The sequence below is a fragment of the Pipistrellus kuhlii genome, unplaced genomic scaffold (genome assembly GCF_014108245.1).
Source record: "Pipistrellus kuhlii isolate mPipKuh1 unplaced genomic scaffold, mPipKuh1.p scaffold_m20_p_10, whole genome shotgun sequence".
Classification (NCBI taxonomy): Eukaryota; Metazoa; Chordata; class Mammalia; order Chiroptera; family Vespertilionidae; genus Pipistrellus; species Pipistrellus kuhlii.
The window spans coordinates 22,788,672-22,811,624 of record NW_023425405.1 but is presented as its reverse complement, the minus strand read 5'-3'; the positions used below and the strand labels follow the sequence as shown (position 1 = coordinate 22,811,624).

Below are 22,953 nucleotides of genomic sequence, written 5' to 3'. Positions count from 1 at the left end.
CATGGTTTGATTCCTGGTCAGGGTATATGCTCATGGGCTAGATGCACAAAATGAGGTGTGCAGGAGACAGCCAATCAATGATTCTCTTCAATGTTTCTATTTCTCTCTCTCTTACCCTTCCTCTCTGAAATCGATAAAAAATATTTTAAAAGAACATATAATCCCAATATAAATATGACAAAAACACCAGACAAATCTTAACCGAGTGGCATTGTATAAAATACCTAGCCATAACTTCTCAAAATTGTCAAGGTCATAAAAAAACAAGGAAAATCCGTGTTGGCTTCAGCACTACATACAGTGAAATTTGAATGATACAGAGAAGATTAGCATGGCCCTTGCAATAGGTTGAAACATGAAAATTCATGAAGTGTTCCATATAAAAAAATTTTAAAAGAAAATTAAAAAAATAAAAATCTGAGCAACTGTCAGAGCAAAGAATACCATAAGAAGTCATGAATATTAAATGTAATATCATATTCAGGATAAAATTCTAGAAAAAATAAAGGACATTAGGTAAAAACTAAGAAAATCTGAATAAAGTAAAAGCTTCATAATTTATTTACTGTGGTTCCTTGAGTGTAACAGGTACCATACTACTGTAAGAGGTTAATATAGGCAAAATTGGTGTGGGGTATATGGGAATTCTATACAATGTTTAGATTTTGTTCTGTAAATTTAAAACTATACTAAAAGTTTCTCTTAAAAATGCAATTGTGAAAACTTAATTTTTTTGTTATTTAAATAGGAAACATTTATTGCCTACACATAATTTATTTAATGGTGTTGAAGCAAATCTCCCCGCTTTCTTATTTTTTCCATAGCATTTATCACCATCTGGCTTCATGTACATTGATAACTTGAAAATAATTACCATGAAGGCAGGGTTTCTGTGTGTTTTCTTAAGTGCTTTATCACCATTATATGGTAGTTATTGTTGGTTAACAAATCGCCATAGCATTTAGTAGCTTTAAACAACTCATTTATTATTTCTCACATGTCTGTGGGTCTCTGGGCTTAGCTGATCTATGCCAGGTATGTTCATGTGCCTCTGGCCAGCTGGCTGGAGGGCTTGCCAGTTGGGCTGGGCTGGCCTCAGCTAAAATGACTTGGCTTATTTCTCTGTGTCTCTCAAATCCCTACAGCAGGTTAGCAGAGGTGTTTCACGTGGTAATGACAGAGCTCTGTAAACTGAAACAAAAATTTGCAAGCATTTTTAAAAGCCTCTACTAACATTAACTTTGCAGGTGTTTGATTAGCCCAATCACCGACTAAACCCAGAGTCAAGGTGCCAGGGATTATCAAAGGCTATGATACAGAAAGTGCAACCATGGAAGCTGTTGATGCAATAAACCTATAGCAATCATCTAGAAGACTGAAAGTTGATATTTGTTGCATAACAGAATGAAGCAACTTTCTTTAACAAAACAGTTTTTATTGATTATATACTATGTGTATAACACATCAATATTACAAGGTACAGAAATTTCCTGTATAAATTTAGAGTACTATAACACATGCAAATAAGCAACATGTTACATATCAAATTTACCAAAGCTTGTGTGTGTGTGTGTGTGTGTGTGTGTGTGGTTTAAGTTTGAATTTTTTATTTCATTCTATTAGTTAGTTTTATGTGAATATCTACATTATTTTACTTTTGTGGTAAGTCTACCTCAACTATTCTGTTCCTCTGCTTTTCCAGTTGAATTTTAAAATTAGCTTATCAATTTTCAGAAATTGAGAACGTATTAAATCTAGACTACATTTTGGAGAGAAACGATCTCTTTACAATATAACAATCTTCACCAGTACAATATCACTTCATTTATTTAATCTCTTTCAGTAAGGTTTTGTTGTTTTCTGTGTCTAAGTTTTGCATAGCTTTAAGTAAATTTTCTCTAAGTTTTGGATGTTTGTAGATGAACATCTAGCACATTTTAATTCTAATTGTGTGTTTATAGATTATTTTAGATGTTTAAGTACACACAACATCATCTATGATGTGAATTATAATACTCTTTTTATGGAAGACTGTGTGTGTGTGTGTGTGTGTGTGTGTGTGTGTGTGTGTGTTTATTTTTGACCCCAATTTAATTTTGTCTTTTTTTTCTCAATGGTAACAATAACTTCCCGGTAAGCTTTCACTCATTCTAATTTTTATTCAATTCACAATCAACAATCCTTCCACTTCTCCTTGAAATATCTTCTACATACATTCCTTTCTTTCCTTTTCCATTGTCAATGCCTATCATGTTGTTTCTCATCAATTCTATCATGGACACTTTCCTAACCATCCCTCCTATATCATCTATTCCTTTTCCACTGAAAATTGACTGCTTCATTAAATTATACTTCTTTAACATAATGTCAACTGCTTGTTTTTGCCCCGATATTTCACTGATTCTTAGCTCACTTCATAAAAAGTCCAACATCTTCAACTTAGTATTTTGAAGCTCTATAAAGTATAACCTAATCACAACCTTGCCATCCTTTCATCTCTAAGTTATATATCAGGATAAACTATTTACTAAATTCCTTTTTTGATACCTTTTCATTTCCATCCTATAAAACTTGGCATTCTTTATCTCCCTCTCTCTAATGCCTATATTTATTTTCCTCTTGCAAATATTTTCTACCTTTTTAATTCTTATAGAACTTCTTACTATTTACTTAATATAGAATTTAATTAGGTACCACTTTGTAATATTACTTGATGTTCCTCTTGAGATAACACTGAAGTTTTCATGTGTCTCGATTTCCCAAAACCAATTGTAAGTTCTTATGATTCAGTATTCAGCAAATATTTAATTAAGGTCTATTGTATTTCAGGCATTATGAAGACAAGACATTTGCCTGTCTTGATAACAAATAGTAATAGCAAGACAAATAATTATCAAATAAACAAATATCTAAATAACACATTTTCAAATGTGGATCAGAACTACTAAGGAAATAGACAAGGTGTGTATGCTTATGGAGAAGAAATATAATAAATGAGTGAGAAGGACTCACGATGTGTGACAGAGAATCCGTAAGTTAAAAAGTGATGTTTGAAAACACTGCTGAAATGATCAGACCCTGGCCCTTCAGGTTCATAGAGAACCCTCCTTATTGTTTCAGTTAGCAAAGAGCTGGGTTAGCAGAGATACATAAAGCTTGGTTATAGCCCCAATCCTCATGGTGACCATGAATCTCAACCTTCAATCTTTTCCTTAATCTACTAATTTATTTTATAACTGTAGCTGTTAAAAAATATATGGAATGTCATCCTTCTACAGTTCCTTTATGAAATAAGACTCCTATCTTTAAAAAGAAAATGCTCAAAATTACATACTGGAAAGAAGGGAGGTTAAATATTGTCAATCCACAAATTTATAAGCCTTCTTTTTAAAAAAATTCAAAATTTATTAGACATTAAAGTATTTAAATGATAGCTATTTGCTGAAGTATGGTTTAAATGCCAACGGTAGCAAACCAGGGGGCCTTAAACAGGATATTCTAGCAGACTGGGGGAAGAAGGGAGCCCAGCTGGAAAGGTAGGACCACACTAGTTGTAAAGACAGGAAGGAAAACAATGGATATAATAGAAGGGAGGGGACAGTGGTATAGGAAGAAGGTCCAGATACTGCTGAATTTCCCTGTCTGTCTTAATTTTGTCTCATACAGTATGCATTTGCACACACAGACAGACATATTTAATAAACTGTTATCAGTTTCTTGCCCAGAGTCCTGTCTTAGGGTTTGCAGAAAAGATGTGGGCCAGCGAGATGAAATGACCAGAGAAGAGAAGTGTCAATCTAAGCAAGGTCAGCCCATGCCTGGAAGCTGAGACCAAGCGCTTTAAGAAGATGAAGGCAAGGCTGACCTCCTTGAGTCCATTTCAACTTCCCCAGCATAGCTTAGTTGAACTTGAGAGGCTCAGGAGTTATTAGAATCATATTCTAGTCTTGGCTGAGACTCACAGCTACATGTTATCACTTCACCTCACAGGGATTTAATAACATGGTATGAATAAGAACACTAAACTATGAGAGTATTACCTGCTCAGAAAAATAAAGTGACAGACTCTTATTGTAAATCCTCTCCATTCATTCAGTCTTCTAATCAACAAACATGATTATTGAATTACATAGTTAATTTATTAGGAAAAAGTCTGCAAATATTCCTAAACATTATGAATTGATGCTCATAAAACTAGGAGTTATTAATAACCATATGTTCTGGAAAACAGATCCAAAATAGCCTTCCAGATGGCTTTTTCAAATAAAAGTTTGTTGAATAAAAACCACTTATATCATCATGCTTGATTAAGAATTAATTTTTAGTATTGGAAAAATGGGCATATATCCTTTATGTTTTTCTAATGCATAAATATGCTGGTTAATATTAAATTTTTTTAAAATAGCTGTGCATAATTAACTTTAAACCCCATTTTTATCTCAAAGTGACAATGTACTACATAATTATTAGTGATTAGCAAACCCTATTTTTCTGCAATGTTTTTATTGAAGAACTAATTTACAGCTCAGAAATTAATTATATACATTATTGCTTTATTTTACTAATTTTTAAAAATTTTATTAGTTAATAGTATGCTTTATTTACACATGTATGCATTTGGTAATACATGTATAACATTTTTGGTTATACATATATTTTTATGCTTACTTTATATATATTGCAAGGAAGTAATTTTTATTCATATAAATAAAATTTTTATTATTAATTAAATTTAAAAATAAAGTTTTGAAAATGGTAATCATAAGAAGAGACTATGGCAAATATTGTCAAGGTATTAATTTCAAAATACTTAAGTCTGAGTAATGCTTCCTTAAAGAAAATTTAAAACCTAACCATCCTTTATTTCTTTTTTAAGTGTCATTGGTTAAAGAGAATCAGATTTCTTTTTCAAGTACATTCTGGAGTTAGATCTTTTTTTTAAAACTTATACTGCATTTCTTTATATATCATTAAAAACCTATAAGGTGCTTCAAGATAATGGTACTTAATTAATTATAATTCCTAGTGTATCAGGATGATTTTAAAAATTAATTATGTTGCCATGTAACACTCCATTAGGTATATTTATATAAAGATTAACAAATGAAAAAAAAATGTAAAAGTATATCACTGCTACTCAAACACTAAGGTTTGGGCAAATCCTATATAATAAAAGTGTAATATGCAAATTGACCCTAATGGCAAAATGACCAGAACAACTGCTGGACCATGAGGTGCACTGACCACCTCTTGGTCTTTTTCCCCAGCCAGCAGGCTCAGATTGCCTGATGGCCACTCGCAGCAGGGACGGGGTTGGCGAGCTGGCAGGAACAGCCGACCTCTCTGTCTTCCCCTGGCTGTCATGCACTGATCACCTGATGGCCAACGGGAACCGGGGTTAGCTGTGGGCAGCTGGGGAAGATGGCCTTGATCACAGGACAGGCCTAGGGACAGTACTCGTGCATGAATTTCATGCTCCAGGCCTCTGGTATACCCTGTCCAACAGAGATAAGCTATCCTGAGGTCCTGGAGTGCAGTAATAAGCACTTTGTTTCAGGCCAACAACATCTTCTGGTTGGCCTGAAACAAAGTGAAGACAACGGGGCACAATTTTTGAAATGTTGCCTATGTTTTGTCTTGCAAAGGTAACTATTGTTTTCCCCTCTAAAACTTGCTTATTTTACTCAGAGGCTTGTGGGCTTAAAGACTTGAAACCTGAAATATAAAAACTCTCTGAATGTTTACTATTGATGCAGTGACAAGGTCAATGAAAGATGACTTTGACATAGATTGTACTATCCTAGAAAACATCAATAGTCTAGCCAGCCGAAACGGGTTTGGCTCAGTGGATAGAGCGTCCGCCTGCAGACTGAAAGGTCTCAGGTTTGATTCCGGTCAAGGGCATGTACTTTGGTTGCAGGCACATCCCCAGTAGGGGGTGTTCAAGAGGCAGCTGATCAATGATTCTCTCTCATCTATGTTTCTAACTCTCTATCCCTCTCTCTTCCTCCTCTCTGTAAAAAATCAATAAAATATATATTTTTAAAACATAGTCTAGCCAAAATTATTTCTTCTCTTATATCTATTACTACTCATCAAGGAGAAGCTAAGAGAAGAAAGGGACTTTCTATTATACACAGGACTTAGAGTTTTAGAAATTTGAGAGCTGAAGAGGACCCCCCTAAAAGATCATCTAACACAACTCTTGTTTGTGTGAATGAAGAAACTGAATGTGAATGTGAGTCTGCAGTGTTTTTAAGAAATAAAATAAATTCTACTTCATGGGAACTGGCAAGGAGAGCCCCTGCAGAGAGGGGAAAGTTATTTCTTAGCTGTGAGAGAGCCCCAAACAACTGACCTCACAGGTGCCCAAATGAGAGCCATTGCATTGAGCTGACACAGGGTTGAAGTGGCTTGTGCATGTCCACATATATGTGCACACACACACACACACATACATACATACACATACACCTGACTAATGATAAAGAAAACATTGCATGTTCTTTGCAAGATAAAATTCTTTCCAAATGATGTAAGAATTTTTCACATCTATATACATGTAATTTCTTTCAAATAAAAGTAGCATAGAACCATGTATTTTAGTTTATGATTCACCTGTATCTTCTGAACTAAACTATATCTCTAAGAAATACACTTTTCCTGAGAACTGCTTAGTGAGAGCAGCAGGAAAAATACTGACTCTTGAGAACAGGTGTTGGGATCCTGAGACCCTCAGCTCAATGCAATGGCCCTCACGTGGGCACCTGTGAAGTCAGTTGTTTGGGGCTCTCTCACAGCTAAGAAATAACTTTCCCCTCTCTGAAGGGGCTCTCCTTGCCAGTTCCCATGCAGTAGAATTTATTTTATTTCTTAAAAACACTGCAGACTCACAGAATTCTTTTTATTATCATCATAATAATAATTCCTGGTTATTACAGAAAATCTGATAACCTGGAAAAGAACAGGAAAGATAATTAAAATCCATCACAATCCCACTGTGATGGAAAATTATCGATTTCATTCTCAGAATTCATTCCTACTTCCTAAAACCCTCTGGATTTTTGAATCCGTGTGTTTTGGGGGACAGCAAATAGCTATTCAAACCCCAAAGAGGTGTGCCTATCAGTAGATATCCCCATCCATGGCTACAATGATAGTTTAAGGAGTAAAATGGTGTCTCCTAAGTCACATGTGTAAATGCTTTTTATTCTAAACTAGGGGTGTCGAACTCAATCAGAGAAGGGGCCAAAATCTAAAATCCAGCCTAAATCGCAGGCCGAATGGTTTACTGAACAGTCATAAACTGTCATTGTGATGGAAACGCAGCGGAGTGCAGTGATGACAGCGTGGTGCGGGCCACATTACAAGGCCTGGCGGGACGGATTTGGCCCGCGGGCCTTGTGTTTGACACATGTGTTCTAAACAGTAGAGGCCCACTGCATGAATTTGTGCATGGTTGGGGTCACTCTGGGTGGCCTGCAGGGATTGAGCCGAAACCTGCACCCCAACACTTCCTGCAGCTCCTACCTGCCGCTCCTGCTCATCCCTGCCCCACTGTGCCTGCCACAGGCTCGAGCCCAATTAGTCCCAATCAGGAGAAGTTTTTTTTTGTTTTTTTTTAAATATATTTTATTTTATTTATTTATTTTTAAATATATTTTATTGATTTTTTACAGAGAGGAAGGGAGAGAGATAGAGAGCTAGAAACGTCGATGAGAGAGAAACATCGACCAGCTGCCTCTTGCACACCCCCTACCCGGGATGTGCCCGCAACCAAGGTACATGCCCTTGACCGGAATCGAACCCAGGACCTTTCAGTCCGCAGACCGATGCTCTACCACTGAGCCAAATCAGGAGAAGTTTGCATTGCTGTAGCAGTGCTCTCCAGCCATTAGCCCTGCTTCTGGCACCCTCCCAAGGGGAGTGGCCTGTGGATTTGGCCAAACTGGCTCTCTGACATCCCTTGAGGGGTCCTGGATTGCATGAGGATGAAGAGCAGGTTGAGGGAACCCACCATTGCACAATCAGGCTGGGGAGGGAATATGGGAATGCTCCAGGGCCTGTCTGGCCCATCTCACAAGCTAACCTACTGGTTGGAGAATCGCTCCCTGGTGGTCAGTGCACATCATAGTGAGTCGTTGTTCAGTTGTTCTGCCACTCGGTCTATTTGCATATTACCCTTTTATTATATGGGATACTATCTCAGTATCATATTTAGTGCTAATTTTATCAGTCTCTGATCTAAGATCTTTTCCCATAAATAATTTTTGAAATTTTTCATACATGTAAGTATACTTTTTTCTTTAGAACTTTATCATTGCCTTAATAGTTAAAAGTTCATCCCTGCTATAATCTGAAAGTCTCCCCATCCAAAAAAAAATTTATATGTTGAAATCCCAACCCTCAAAGATTATGGTTATTAGGAGGTGGTGCCATTGAGAAGTGATTAGCTTATGAGGGTGGAGCCCTAATGAATGTTTTCAGTGCATTAAACAAGAGCCCTCACAAAGCTCCCTAGCTCTTTCCACCACATGAGGACACAAGAAGAAGACAAGCTATGAACCAGCAAGAAAACCCTCACCAGAATTCAATTATGCTGGCACAACAATCTCCGACTTTCGAGCTCTAAAACCATGAAAAATACATATATGTTGTTCATAAGTTACCCAGTCTGTGGTATTTTGCTATAACAGTCTAAAAAAATTACCTTTTATAATGAGCCACAGCCACTTATAATCTAGGTGTTATGGCATCATGGTTTGCAATGAGGAAAATTTTTAGTACTAGTTTGAAAAGCAATGGAGAAACTGTAAGAACTTTCTGCCCAAGTTGTCATAAGGTTATTTTTTTTTCTGTGTTATTTTAACTACCCATTTATTTAGCATTCACTTAATAGATTCATTGAGTTCATATTATGTGTTACACATTGTGGTAGATAGAAAAACAAAATCAGGTTTATAATGACACAAAAATGTGCCCAAAGAATTATGGAAGATATCCCCCTTGGCCTCATGCTTGAAGGTATTAAAATGGACTCTGTGAAGGAGTTTGAGCAGAAGAGAGAGGAGTTTTTTGTTTTGTTTTGTTTTGTTTTTGTTTTTTTAATGTCTTAGGCAAAGGCATAAAGAGGGAGCTGTGCAGGGCAATGATTAACCTTTGCTGGAAATTAGGATACGGGGCAGAAAAGTAGTTAAAAATAAGACTGGAGAGATGGACATGACAGAGCACAGAGGCCTAGAAAGTCAGAGCAAATAAACATTATTTATGGCAGAACGAATCCCTTCAAAGTGTTTTTGCAGAAATTTTAAAAGAGATATGTTTTAGGAAATATATCCTCAAATTATATTTAGTTTAAAAAGACTGAATGACTATATGTTTCTGAACCTTAGGATAAAATAAAAAGGAAATCTGGCAAGCTTTTGATATTATCAAAGGAACTTCTAGGATAGCAGAGAGATTGAACCATACCTGCAGTTTCTTACCTCAACAATCACAAATCCTGACCATCGTGTAGAGAAAAATTACCTCATTGTTTATCTTTTCTATTTATTAGAATATACAAGGGCCAGAAACGCTATCCTGCAAGTCACTCATTCAGGTCCCATAAGCAGAAAAAAAAAATCCAATAAGGAATTAGTAAAATACAAGCAACAAGATTGGCTCTGAGAAGTTTTATTCCTCCATCTTAGTAAATATTTCCAAATATTATATTCAAATTTGGACGTAAATACTACTCTTCTTTTACATTTTTAATTTCTTCTTAGGCTGATAGTATCTTTGGAGAGGCCATTTTCAGTCATCATGAATATCCAATTTCTATTAGTGCATTGTACTCTGCTAGTGTAAAGGTAAATTTTAATTAAAAGTGAAAATTGTCTCTTGCTGCATTAATTTTCTCTACCACATACAGTATAAGTTTGAATCATGTTGCTCTTCAAGGTTTCCTCTGGGGGTAGAGTGAACTTCATAGAGCCAAGTTATGGGCCCCCCTCTAGCAATTTTATGAGCCTGAAAGTATAGACATCCATATGTGATTTTCATGTAATTAGGAAAATCAGATTCAGATGCAGTAGAATTATCTTTGCATAATAATCCATGAAATGTTGATATTTCTGCTGCCATACTAGCTCAGAATGTCCTACAAGTAATCTAACTTAAAATATTAAATATTAAAAATAAAGTAGGTTTGTATTAATTATGGGGAGTTTGAGGAAGAAGCCCAGATAGAACTAGGGTCTTTAAGTTGAACTAAATCTTGATCTAAAGTCATACTGTAAATGTGACCCCTAGATTTTTATGGCCTGGCTATAGTTTGAAAAATTACCTCATTTAAACATAGTTTCAGGTAATGTTTTTCTTGACTTTTATGCAATGAAATGTTTTACTGCAGCTGCTGGTGGATGAGGCACAAATTTTCAAATCAATGTGCTCAGCACTTTTGAAAAAAACTAATTCACTTTTTTCATAGAGCTAAAATCATATAAATTTATATTCAACCATTAAATTCCTAAAAATATCTATTCCATGCTACTTACCTAATAGTAGCACATTGGTATTTTAGTTCTCATTCAATCACTTGAACATTCTGGTTATGCTTTTATAATAACAAAGACAAAACTGTTCAACATGGTAACTGGTAAAATATTTCAAAAACTTAATAGCAATAGGTCAAACTGGGTATAAAGATACATTAGAAAAAAATGTGCAAACAGTATTTGTTTAGCCCTTAGGTTATAATAAATTTATGAAAAACATTATAGAATTAACCGTCTTATAATGTAAAATAACCATTTTAACCACATAAAGTTAATCATAACTAAGAAAACATTTATAAAATATTATATCAAAAAGAGCAATTCTAGAGTAACAAGCAAAGAAGTAAAGTGCATAACTGAAACAAAGATCTATGTAGATAATATTCAACTGAATGATTTGATTATCTAAGTGATTTCTTAAGAACAAAAACTTAACACCAAAAACTAAACTGGAGAAAATGTGCTTGTATAGATTGTTTATGATTATAGGATCATAAAGCAGTTACTGGGTGGATATCTAGTATGACTTCAGAAAATGAACAAACATTTATGTAAGATATAATCCTAATTCTACACAAACTTATCAAAGCTCTCAATAATAGAAATCATTTCCCAGTTTATTTTTCTAAGGATAGCAGTACTTTGAAATCAAAACCAGATCAAAATACTAAAAAAACTCCATACTACTATATATAATGAAAATAGTCACAATAATCCTTCATACAATATTAGCTCATTAAATGCAAAAATACATTTTTAAAGCAATACAGTACTTCACCATCAATTAGAATTTACTTCCAGAATACAGTTCTTTTAACATGTGAAAATCCATGATACACCAAATTGTGATATTAAAATTAAAATTTGTTTACCTTAATAGATGAAGAAAAAAATCATTGGACAAAATTTAATAAGCATGATAAAAACTCTCAACAAATGAGGAATAGAACTTTTTCAAATTGAAAAAAAGGGATCTATGGAAAGCTTCCAGCTAATATCATGGATAATAGTGAAAGACTGACTGCTTTCTGCATAGAGACAGGGGCGAAACAAGGGTGCCTATTCTTACCATTTCTATTCAACATAAACTTGAGGTTTTACCTACAGCAATAAGTAGAGATGTAAACTGGGCGATAGAAGTCTATTCATAAGTCTACAGGTAAAGCCTCATATCATCATATTTCATTGGGAGAGAGGGAGGAACAGCCAAAATACCTACCTGACCCATATCCAACCTGAATTTAATTAAAGCTCCTAGAACTTTTGTTTTCCTTCATTTGTTTTGTTTTGTACATGGTACTGTTTAATCAAGCTTCCTGGTCAAAACACAAGAAAGGCACTGCAATTATAACAATTAAATCAATGATGGCTGAACACAGTACTAATCAACTAATCAATGAACTAACTACTAGTCTAACTACTAATCAACCAGTCAATCAACTAACAACCTGAAGTGAAGTTTCTTAAGAATTTCTCATGTCCCTATCATAACGTTCTTAGTTTGTTAAACTGTATATTCATTTGATAAATAAAGACTAAACCTATTGTGATAATCATTCCACAATATATATAAAACAAACCATCATTCTGTACACCTTAAATATATACAGTGATACATGTCAATTATTTCTCAATAAAACTGGCAAAATAATAAAAGTACACTTAAAATAAATTTACAAAAGAGACCTATTAATGATAAAGCACTCTTGAAAAAGAAAGATCTGCTCTACTCTGGCAGATAAATTGACTCTGGTGGACTAACTCTGAAGTTTTTACTGAAGTGCATGTTAAGAGTTTTTTCTACAAATAGACTTCTCCTGCCTCGATGGCCTGGCTCAGTGGTTGAGCTTCAACCTATGAATTAGGAGGTCAAGGTTCCAAGCCCAGTCTGGGCATATGCATGGGGTTGCAGGCTTGATCCTCAGAGGGAGCGTGCAGAAGGCAGCCAATCAATGATTCTCTCTTATCACTGATGTTTCTATCTCTCTCTCCATCTCACTTCCTCTCTGAAATCAAAATAATAAAACAAAATAAAATAAAATAAAATAACAATAGACTTCTATATGTAAAATCAGAGGACAAAATTCTATAGAAAAGCTACATATGTCATAAAGCTACTCATACCAATGAGCTGTAATCTTGAATTTTCCATTCTATTAATTTTTCACCTTCTGAGTAAGTCCTGCCTTGCTCTTCAAAAAAAGAGTGTGGCTGTATGTGCCACCTTGATGATGCACTTAGAGGTAACACTGAGAAATTCCAACTTTGAAAATAACCCAATACAACATATGTAAGGAAAAGGTGAGAATCTATTTTTATACATTCTTTCCCAATACACATTTTTACATATGCACACTTATATAGATAGCATAAGCATAATATTTTGCTGAATATTTTTCATTTCATCAATTAGAAATATGTAATCCAAGTCTATATTTCTAAGATCCTAGTTATTAAAAGTATATATTCTTACCTGATGACCTTGTTCTTGACTGAAAATCTCATTCTCATCATTTCTAAAATTATAAATACGAAGTATATTTATATCTTCATATTCCCTTGCTTTGCTTGTAGCACATATACAAAGTGATGAATGCATGGACTGTAATCAAAACTTAAATGAATACTCCAAGGTTCCATAATAATTCCTGAAATCAGTACTGGTATACCTTAACCTATAGGCAGCATAATTTTTGCTCTTCTGAGACAATAGTTTGATAACCCCTAAAACTATATATAAGCATGTTTGGACATCTTTTTAAAAATATATATTTTATTGATTTTTTTACAGAGAGGAGCAGAGAGGGATAGAGAGCTAGAAACGTCAATGAGAGAGAAACATTGACCAGCTGCCTCCTGCACACCCCCCACCAGAGATGTGCCTACAACCTATGTATATGCCCTTGACCGGAATCGAACATGGGACCTTTCAGTCCGCAGACCTATGCTCTACCACAGAGCCAAACTGGTTTCAGCTGTTTGGACATCTTAATGCTTTCTTAAAGATAAGATGATTTCTGTTCACTTTATCATTCTTAATAAAATAAAGGAACCATTAAATTTTAGAAATAAAAAATGTGAATTTGTGCAGACACCTGATTTGGGAATTGAGAAGAAAAAAACTTGTGGGGAAGAAGGAGAAGACCAGAATGGCTGCTTTCATTCCTGGACCTACATAAGGCCCCTGCATATTTACAGCTTCAGACTTTGAGACTTTGGGGTGGAAGAGAAGAGCCTGGGCAGAGGGGAGCAGTGGGATGCTGCCAAGAGAAGGGAGCCTGGGAGTAAAGCACACAAAGGCCCCGGGGCACCTCTCTTCTTTCTACTCCCTGCACTCTCCCGGCTCTGATCTGACCTGTGCTAATAGCCTTGTTTCTGAAGATCACTCTTCTCCTAGTGGATGTTCATGGCAGTGAAGAATAAAGCAAAAAATAAGGAGTGACTGCAGGAAGCTGTCATGGGCAGAACTTAAAAGGGAAAAAGGAAGAGAATTGGCTTAGCTAATAGATAGGGAAGTGTGTTTTCTGCTGATGGAGGCGTGAAGTTAACCAATAATGGAAAGAAGAAAACCAAAAGAATGAGAAAACAGAGGGAAAGCCAGGGAGGAGATAGATGCTTGTTTACACCTCTCCCAGGTCTTCCTAAATGAATAAATACAACAGTTTTGTTCTTTGAAATCTTTGTTAGTATAAGAAGTGATTCTTATGTAATATATATTTACATATATACAAATAAATATATACACACTATTATCCATGAGCATTCAAATCTTTTTAATGTACTCACAAATATCAGGTACCATGTAGAGACAGTGAAGTGACATCTAGAAGACATTTCCAATTACATTTCAAAAGGATATAAATTATCAGAATGATAAAAATATTTAAAAAAAAGGAAACCATGTTTGTCTGAATATCTCTGTTCTCTAACATTTATCTTGCATACACACCCAGGACTCTCACAGGGTGAGCTCTGAAAATCAATACTGTAAATAAAATAGCATTGGCGTCCTCTTCTCATTTTAGCGGTGGAATGAGTGAGTGACGAGTGGTAATATCTCCATAAATAATGTTTAGCTTCAGTCTCTTTTAGCCTCTTCCAAACAGATGAGCAATTTCTGAACAGCAACGGCAGATAATGCACTTTTACCTCTTCATCAAAAACATATAAAAATGAAATATATTGTGATACTTAATACTGTGTAGATTACAAACTACCATGTCAATCCAGTATAAATGTGTATGTTTTTTCCCCTCTGTGGTGCCGACCTTCAAAAGTGATGATGTGAGAAGTTCTAGGTTTATGACAGCTTAACTAGAAACACATTGCAGCTGCTATATTAATACAGAGTTGTGGCTTTGCCATAAAGTTTGGAGTTAAAAAGGAACTTTGAACCTGGTGTTCTTCTCTAAAGATTAAATATGCAGAAAAAAAGGTGTTCATGCAAGCAATAGGAAGAGGTTGAGACAAGGTTTCCATGAAATGATGCTGCCTCTTCTTCTTTCCCTCAAACCTCCATGAAAGCTTCTGCATTATCTAAATTTTCGGAAGTAGCAATTGGATGACTGGCATCATCTCTAGCACAGCTACTCAGAAAAACTTTTCAGAAGTCTATACATGAACATATACACACCCTTAGGTGTCTATGTACAATGACAAGTGAATCTCCAGGTATAAACAGACATATTCTTCATAGTAAATGAGCAATGATATTTCAGCTGAGTAATGAAAAACTGATGGGCATTGAAAATTTTCTTTGAAAGTATCAAATACATTTCCCCTCAGTATGTTCAAATATTTTATATGCATAAATATAATGATGCTACTACATTTTTTGAAGCTTACTTCCTATAATCAGTTGGGTCAATATTTTGGTTTTAAGAGGACAGAATTTTCCATAAAATATTAATGAAGCCATGGTGTATATGTCAATATATTTTTAATAGAGTTTTATATTAATCTGCATATGTCCTCAAGCAGCAACACAATTTTTTTTTTCTGATGATGGTACAGGTGGGCATGTGATATGGTGGAAACATGCACTCCCTATCAGAGCCTATCAGATGAGGTTTGGGCTATTGTAAATAACACTGCAATGAACATAGGGGCGCATGCATTTTTTAAATTAGTGTTTCTAGTGATATATTGGATCTGTTCCCAAAAGCGGGACTGTTGGGTCAAGTCAGTTTCATTTTTTATTTTTTGAGGAAACTCTACGCTGTTTTCCACAGTAACCACACCAGTTTGCATTCCCACCAACAGTGCATTAGGGCTCCCTAAACTGAGAAAGAGGTATGAGATGATATCTCATTATGGGTTTAATTAGTATCTCTCTGATGATTAGTGATACAGTGATACTGAGCATTTTTCACATGTGTATTGGCCATTTGTATGACCTCTTTAGAGAAGTGTCTAGTCAAATCCTTTGCCCATTTTTTAATTAGATTATTTGTTTTCTTGGTGCTGAGTTATATAAGTTCTTTACATATTATTGGATGCTTCATTGGCAAATATGTTCTCCTATTTAGTGGGTTCCCTTTTTATTTTGTTGATAGTTTCTTTTGCTGTGAAAAAGCTTCCCATTTGTTTATTTTACCTTTGTTCCTTTTGTACAATAAAATATATCAGCAAAAATATTGCTATGAGAAATGTCTGAAATTTTACTGTTTTCTTCTAGGATTTTTATGATTTTGAGTCTAATATTTAAGTCTTTAGTCCATTTTGAGTTTATTCTTGTGTGTGATGTAAGAAGATGGTCTAGTTTCATCTTTTTTGCATGCATCTGTCAAATTTTGACAAAGCCATTTAATAAATAGACTACCTTTATGTGTATGTGTTTGCGTCTTTTGTCAAATATTAATTGACCATAAAGGTGTAGGTTTATTTATTGGCTCTCCAATTCTGTTTCATTTATCCTTATGTTTGTTTTTATGTCAGTTACATGGTGTTTTGATTACTATGGCCTTTTAGTATAGTTTGATATCAGATAGTGTGATTCTTCCAATTTTGCTCTTCTTTTTCAAATTGCTGAGGCTATTTGAAGTCTTTAGTAACCATACATAAATTTTTGGAATATTAGTTTGAAATCTGTAAGATATGCCATTGGAATATCTTTTGTTTCTTTTTCAACATTGTTTTCTTTTTTTAAGTTTAAAGTATTACAAATAGTAGTATATATGTCTCTTTTCCCCCCCATTGACCCACACCCTATCTCCTCAACTCCCTGGTACATACCATTCTGACAGGTGTGAGATGGTACCTCATTGATGTTTTGATTTGCATCTCTCAGATGATTAGTGACTTTGAGCATGCTTATATGTCTCTTGACGTTCTGTATCTCCTGTTTTGAAAAGTATCTAGGTCCAATGGCCATTTTCTGATTGGATTATTTATCTTCCTTTTGTTAAATTGAATAAGTTCCCTGTAAATTTTGGAGATTAAACCCTTATAGGAGATAACGTTAGCAAATATGTTCTCCCATTTTTTGGTAGTCTTCAGTGTTTTTGTATACAATATCATGTCAGGACTGGACCAGATGGCTTCATGGGCACATTTTGCCAAACATTCAAAGAACTAACAGTATCTTTCTCAAACTATGCCAAATATTCAAACTTCCTAGCTCCTTTTGTGAGGCTTGCATCATCCTAATTCCAAAACCACATAAAGACACTACAAAGAGATAAAAGTATAGGGCAATATGCCTGATAAACATAGGTTCTAAAATTCTCAACAAAATATTAGCAAAATGGGTCTAGCAATAGATTAAAAAGACCATACACCATGCTCAAGTGGGATTCATTCTGGAAATCAAAGGTTGGTACAATATTTGCAAATCTACAAATATTATATATCTCTAAAAAATGAAAGATAAACATCACATGGTCATATCAATAGATACAGAAAAAAATCTAATAAAATTCAGCACCCATTTGTGATTCAAAAAAACTCTCAACTAAGTTTGAATATAGAGAGTGCACCTGACCATAAGAAATGCCATCCTATATAATAAAAGCCTAGGTGCATCACGCCCTCGTGCAACACTATCACTAGATGACCACCACAAGATGGCCCCCTCATGTCATCACAAGATGGCCACCAAAGATGACTGTCACAAGATGGACAATAGGGGAGGGCAGTTGGGGGCGATTGGGCCATCAGGGCAGTTGGGGGTGATCAGGCCAGTAGGGGAGCAGTTAGGTGCCAATCAGGCTGGCAGGGGAGTGGTAAGGGGGCAATCAGACTGGCAGGCAGGTGAGTGGTTAGGAGCCAACAGTCCCGGATTTTGAGAGGGATGTCCGACTGCCAATTTAGGTCCAATCCTAAACCTACAGTCAGACATACCCCAAGAGGTCCCAGATTGGAGAGGGTGCAGGCCAGTCTGAGAGAATACAACCCTCTCCCCATGCACAAATTTCATGCACCAGGCCTCTAGTATATGATAAACACACAACCAATCTCTCTCATTATTTAAATTAATCTATAGTACAAGTTGTTTTATATGGTAGAACTATATTATAAAGTGAAAAATCATCTATAATTCACCTCTCTCATAAATCTGGATTATAGCATACATTTGATAAACATGTAAATAGTCATAAATTCTAGCAGTAGATTTTAATTTCAGGAGACAGATACAAATCTGTGAACTGAATAACTCTGTTTTTCACTTAAATTTGTGGTGAAGGCCCTGTTTGCACAGCAGCTGATATAGCTTCTGGAGCTCATCTGCTTAGGTTCACTGCCTGGCACTGTACCTGTGCAATACTTCTTGCTCTGTCTTTCTGGAATACATGCTTCCAAGGACTCCAAACCATTTATCTTAATCTTGAGCACATGAAAGTACATGGGACCCAGCACTATTCCAATGAAACTTGGACTTGCTGATTACTTCTGATGACCTCAGAGATCAGAACTTCCTCATTAATCATCTTGGCAGATGATTTCAGATTTCTGCATTTGTACGCTAGTAAAAGCAATGAAGTGTTTTGGTGTGTGTGTGTGTGTGTGTGTGTGAAGAATCTCAACTTTAAAATTCTGCTTTTTGGGAACTTAATGATGTTCAAAAGTGGTAATTTGTAGTACATTGTACATTTTAACCTTTTTTTCTGTGTAATACTTGAACATCTTGTCTAACATGAAAAACTAATTCTTTGCTCCAAATTTTTTCTTGGAGAAATCCAAAGTCATATTTGGTTCCTCAATATTGCTGCTGCTTCTACATGATATCAGAGATTTCCATTAACTGAGGAGTGTGTGGTTTTTTTTTTCTGCCATGGATGCTGCAAATAATGATATTATTTATTTATTTAAACAGCACAGAAACTCTTGAGATACAGGTCTCATTGTTCCCACTTTCCTAATCAGTAAGTGAAGACTAAGGAATTGCAGCATTTTATCCAGAGACGCTTAAAAACAAATGGTATATACAAAATTTGAACTAAGGCAGTTTGAGGTAAAAGATAATGAACTGAATTATGGGTGGCAAAAAGCAAAGATGTAAAGATAAGAACTCAGATCTGAGCTTAGGATGTTATGCAAACCACAGGGCAACAAGTGTGCAATGAAAAGATACTGTTTCCCTGGAAACTTTTTCAGTTCTGCTGCAGCATGTCAATCAATCTTTGGGACCAGCCTAATGGCTTTCAACCCTAGCCTCATTTTATAATTTTCTGGAGAGATTTAAAAGAACTCTTAATATATGAGCCCCACCAATTAAATACAAATATTTTGGGACAGGGTCCACATATTGGAGAGAGGTCCTATAATGACCATTTGATTAAACATGTCAGTTAGAACCAGGAAGATAAGATGTTTGGGTTTGCTGTAGAGGTGATGGTTGTTTTAGTGGTGGTTAGGGAAGGAAGATGTGCCAATGGATAGAGGAAATCCCAAACAAAGTATCCCAGCATCACCAGCATTGAAAATTATTAGAAGCTACACAATGTTTGCTGATCTACGGACAGACCTGTCCTATCCCCACTAAAGTCCCTGTGAAGTTTTCTGTGTCCAAAGGAGCCAGGCAGTTTGGTAAGTATACTAAAGTTAAAAAACTCTTGATGAATGGATAAACACATGAAGACATTTTAGTGTTCACTGGCCTGACAGGAATGCAATGGGCTTTTCAAAAAACTGCTGTGTTTCATGAATTTTATTGCCAAAAACTATTTTTCCAAAATATCATGATTGTTCTCCATGGGGGATAATTCAGTAAATAAAAAATACAATAAATGGAACACATCTGAAGACTTATCTCATTAGGTCAAGGCAACATCAATACCCCTGTTAGAAAGACCTGCTGTTTTACAAAGCAAATCACATCTAGGTAAAGTGAAATAAGAACAGAAAAGAAAATTACTTAAGAGTGTGATAGAGTTAACTTGAGAAACTGGAAGCCATTTTAAAGCAGATGCTTAGTATGGCTGAATAGCATTCCATTGTGTATACATACCACATTGTTTCACCCGATCATTTATCAAAGGACACTGTTGTTGTTGTTGTTTTTCATATCTTGGCCAATGCTATAATGAACTATATAGGAGAATATAGTTTTGCAAATAAACATTTTCAAAATTTTGGGGTAGACACACACAAGAGGAGTTTGCTGGATCTTGGGGCAATTCTATTCTTAGTTTGTGAGGAGCCTCCATACCGTTTTCTATAGGGGCTATACCAATTTACATTCCCACCAGCCATTGAGTCAGCCTTTCATTTTTTTCACAACCTCTCTAATATCTTTTATTAGTTGTCTTGTTGATAATAGTCATTCTAACAGGTCTGAGGTGGTCTCTCATTGTAGTTTTGATTTGCACTTTCCTAATAGCTAGAGAAGTTGGGCATATTTTTACATATCTGTTCGCCATTTGCATCACAGAAGACATTACTTTGGGTAATGGGCACACCATGCAATATATAGATGATGTATTAAAGAATTATACACTTGAAACCTATATAATCTTACTAAGCAATGTCACCCCAATAAATTCAATAAAAAATAAAACAAGACATATGCTCAGTAAATAGTAAAATATTTGCTACTAAGATCACAAAACCATAGTGAATACAAGAAAATTATTTATCCCTTATAAGTTTTTTATGTCTTCTAGAAGATGCAGTTATTTTGTAAATATAAATCAACAATTGATTCTAATGCTTATGCAGGGGGATATAAGAGGCCCAGAATAGGTGACACAATATTTAAGAACAGAATCCGTGAACTAACAGTATCCAAATTCAAAACTACAGAAATCAAAACAGTGTAATATTGGTTAAATAATAGAAAAATAGGTCAATGAGACAGAATAAAGAGCCCTAAATTGGCCCACACAAATGACTGATCATTGGCAAAGCTGCAAAGGCCATTCAATCTATCTATATATAATAATAGAGGAATATGCAAATTAGCCAGGACGCAGTAATGTCACAACTGAACAGCAGGGACCTGAGGCTGCATGGCACCTGGCTGGGGCAAGGAACCTCAGGCCACTCTCCCTGCCCTGCGGGGCTTGACAGGGGACCTCAGGCTGTGCCCCCAACCCTGTTGCCAAGCCAGGAGGCCTCAGGGCATACCCCCCACCCCAATGCTGGGCCATGGGCCCTCTAGACGTGCCTCCCACCCAGCAGGGCTTGACGGGGGACCTCAGGCCATACCTTCCACTCTGGCACTAGGATGAGAGACCTCAGGCCATGCCCCCGCCCCAGCACTGGGCTGGAGGACCTCAGGCTGCACCCCTCACCCAGAGGAGCTTGACGGGGGACCTCAGGCTGTGCCCCCTGCACAGCAGAGCTTGATGGGGCTGTGGCTGGCCAGGTCTGGGTCTCACCCAGTGGGGGTGGGGGCAGTTAGGTCTAGGTCTCCTGCGTTTTTGAAGTGCATGCAGGTGGTGGGCGGGGACTTGACTCTAGGTCCTGCAGTGCTCCCCAGACTCTGACAGGAGGGAGATTTTCATGTACATTTTACTAATTTTATTTCATCTCTGATACTTCTATTATAGAGAAAGGGCAAATAGCAATATTGAAATATTTCATCTAATTAATTCCCTTTTAATGTTCATGAATTTCATGCACTGGGCCACTAGTAAAGAAATAATAGTCTTTTCAACAAATGATACTGAAACATCCTGGACATCCACATGCCAAAACAAATACACACACACACACACACACACACACACACACACATCTAAACACAGATCTTACACCTTTTGAACAAATTAATTCAAAATGGATTATATATCTAAACGTAATGTGCATGTAAATATTCTGAATTCCTAAAAGAAAACATAGGAAAAATATATGTGACCTTGGGTTTGGCAATGACATTTTAGATACAACACCAAAAGCATGATACATGCAAAAATAAAAAACTGGCAAATAGTACTTTGTTAAAAATTGTAAACTTCTATTTGATGAAAGACACTGTCAAGAGAAATGGAAATACAAGCCATAGGCTGGGAGAAAATGTCGGCAAAAAAATAGATCTAAAAATATACACAGAAGTCTTAAAACTCAATAATAAGACATCAAAAAAATTTTAAAATGTGAATAAGATTTGAACAGATACTTCACTACAGATGGCAAATAAGCATGTTAAAGATGTTCATAATCATATATTAGGAAACTTCAAGTTAAAATTATAAATGATACCACTCTACCCATATTAGAATGGCTTAATTTCTAAAATATTGACAACTCCAAATGTGAATGAGGATATGTAGCAATAGAAAATCTCATTTATTGCTGGTGTAATTGCAAAATGGTACAGTCATTTTGGAATATAAGGTTACAGTATCTTACAAAATTAGGCATAATATCACCATAGGATCTCTCAACTGCATTCCTTAGTATTTCAAATGAGTTGAAGCATATGTTCACACAAAAGCCTACATTCAGATGTTTATAGCAGCTTTTTTCATGATGGCCAAACCGTGGAATCAACCAAGATGTCCTTTAACAGATGAATGGATCAACAAACTGTGGTACAATTATGCAATGGAATATGATTCGTCATTAATAAGAAATGAGCTATCAAGCAACATAAAGACATGGAGGCACTATATGGCATATTATTAAGTGAAATAAGCCAATATTAAAAGGATATATACTATAATTCCAACAATATGACATTGTGGAAAAGGCAAAACCAAGGGTGACAGTAAAAAGATTAGGGTTAGCAGAGGTTGGAGAGAGGGAGGGAGAGATACATAGACAAAGCACAAGGGATCCTTAAGGCAATGAAACGATTCTGCATAATAATGTAATGGTGGATATATGACATTAAACATTTTTGAAAACTCATAGAACTGTAGAACACAAGAGTGAACCCTGATATAAACTATAGATTTTAGTTAAAATGATATATCAATATTGGTTCATCAATTATAAAAAATATACCATTATAATGAAATATAATAACAAC

General features: G+C 35.6%; 1 non-coding gene across 1 annotated transcript; it reads left to right on the top strand.

Annotated features, from left to right (window-relative positions):
• The first annotated feature begins 278 nt into the window (after positions 1–278).
• Positions 279–385, top strand: LOC118714602. The gene has a single exon (XR_004986613.1). It is a non-coding gene; the product is annotated as a U6 spliceosomal RNA (small nuclear RNA).
• The last annotated feature ends 22,568 nt before the right edge of the window (positions 386–22,953 follow it).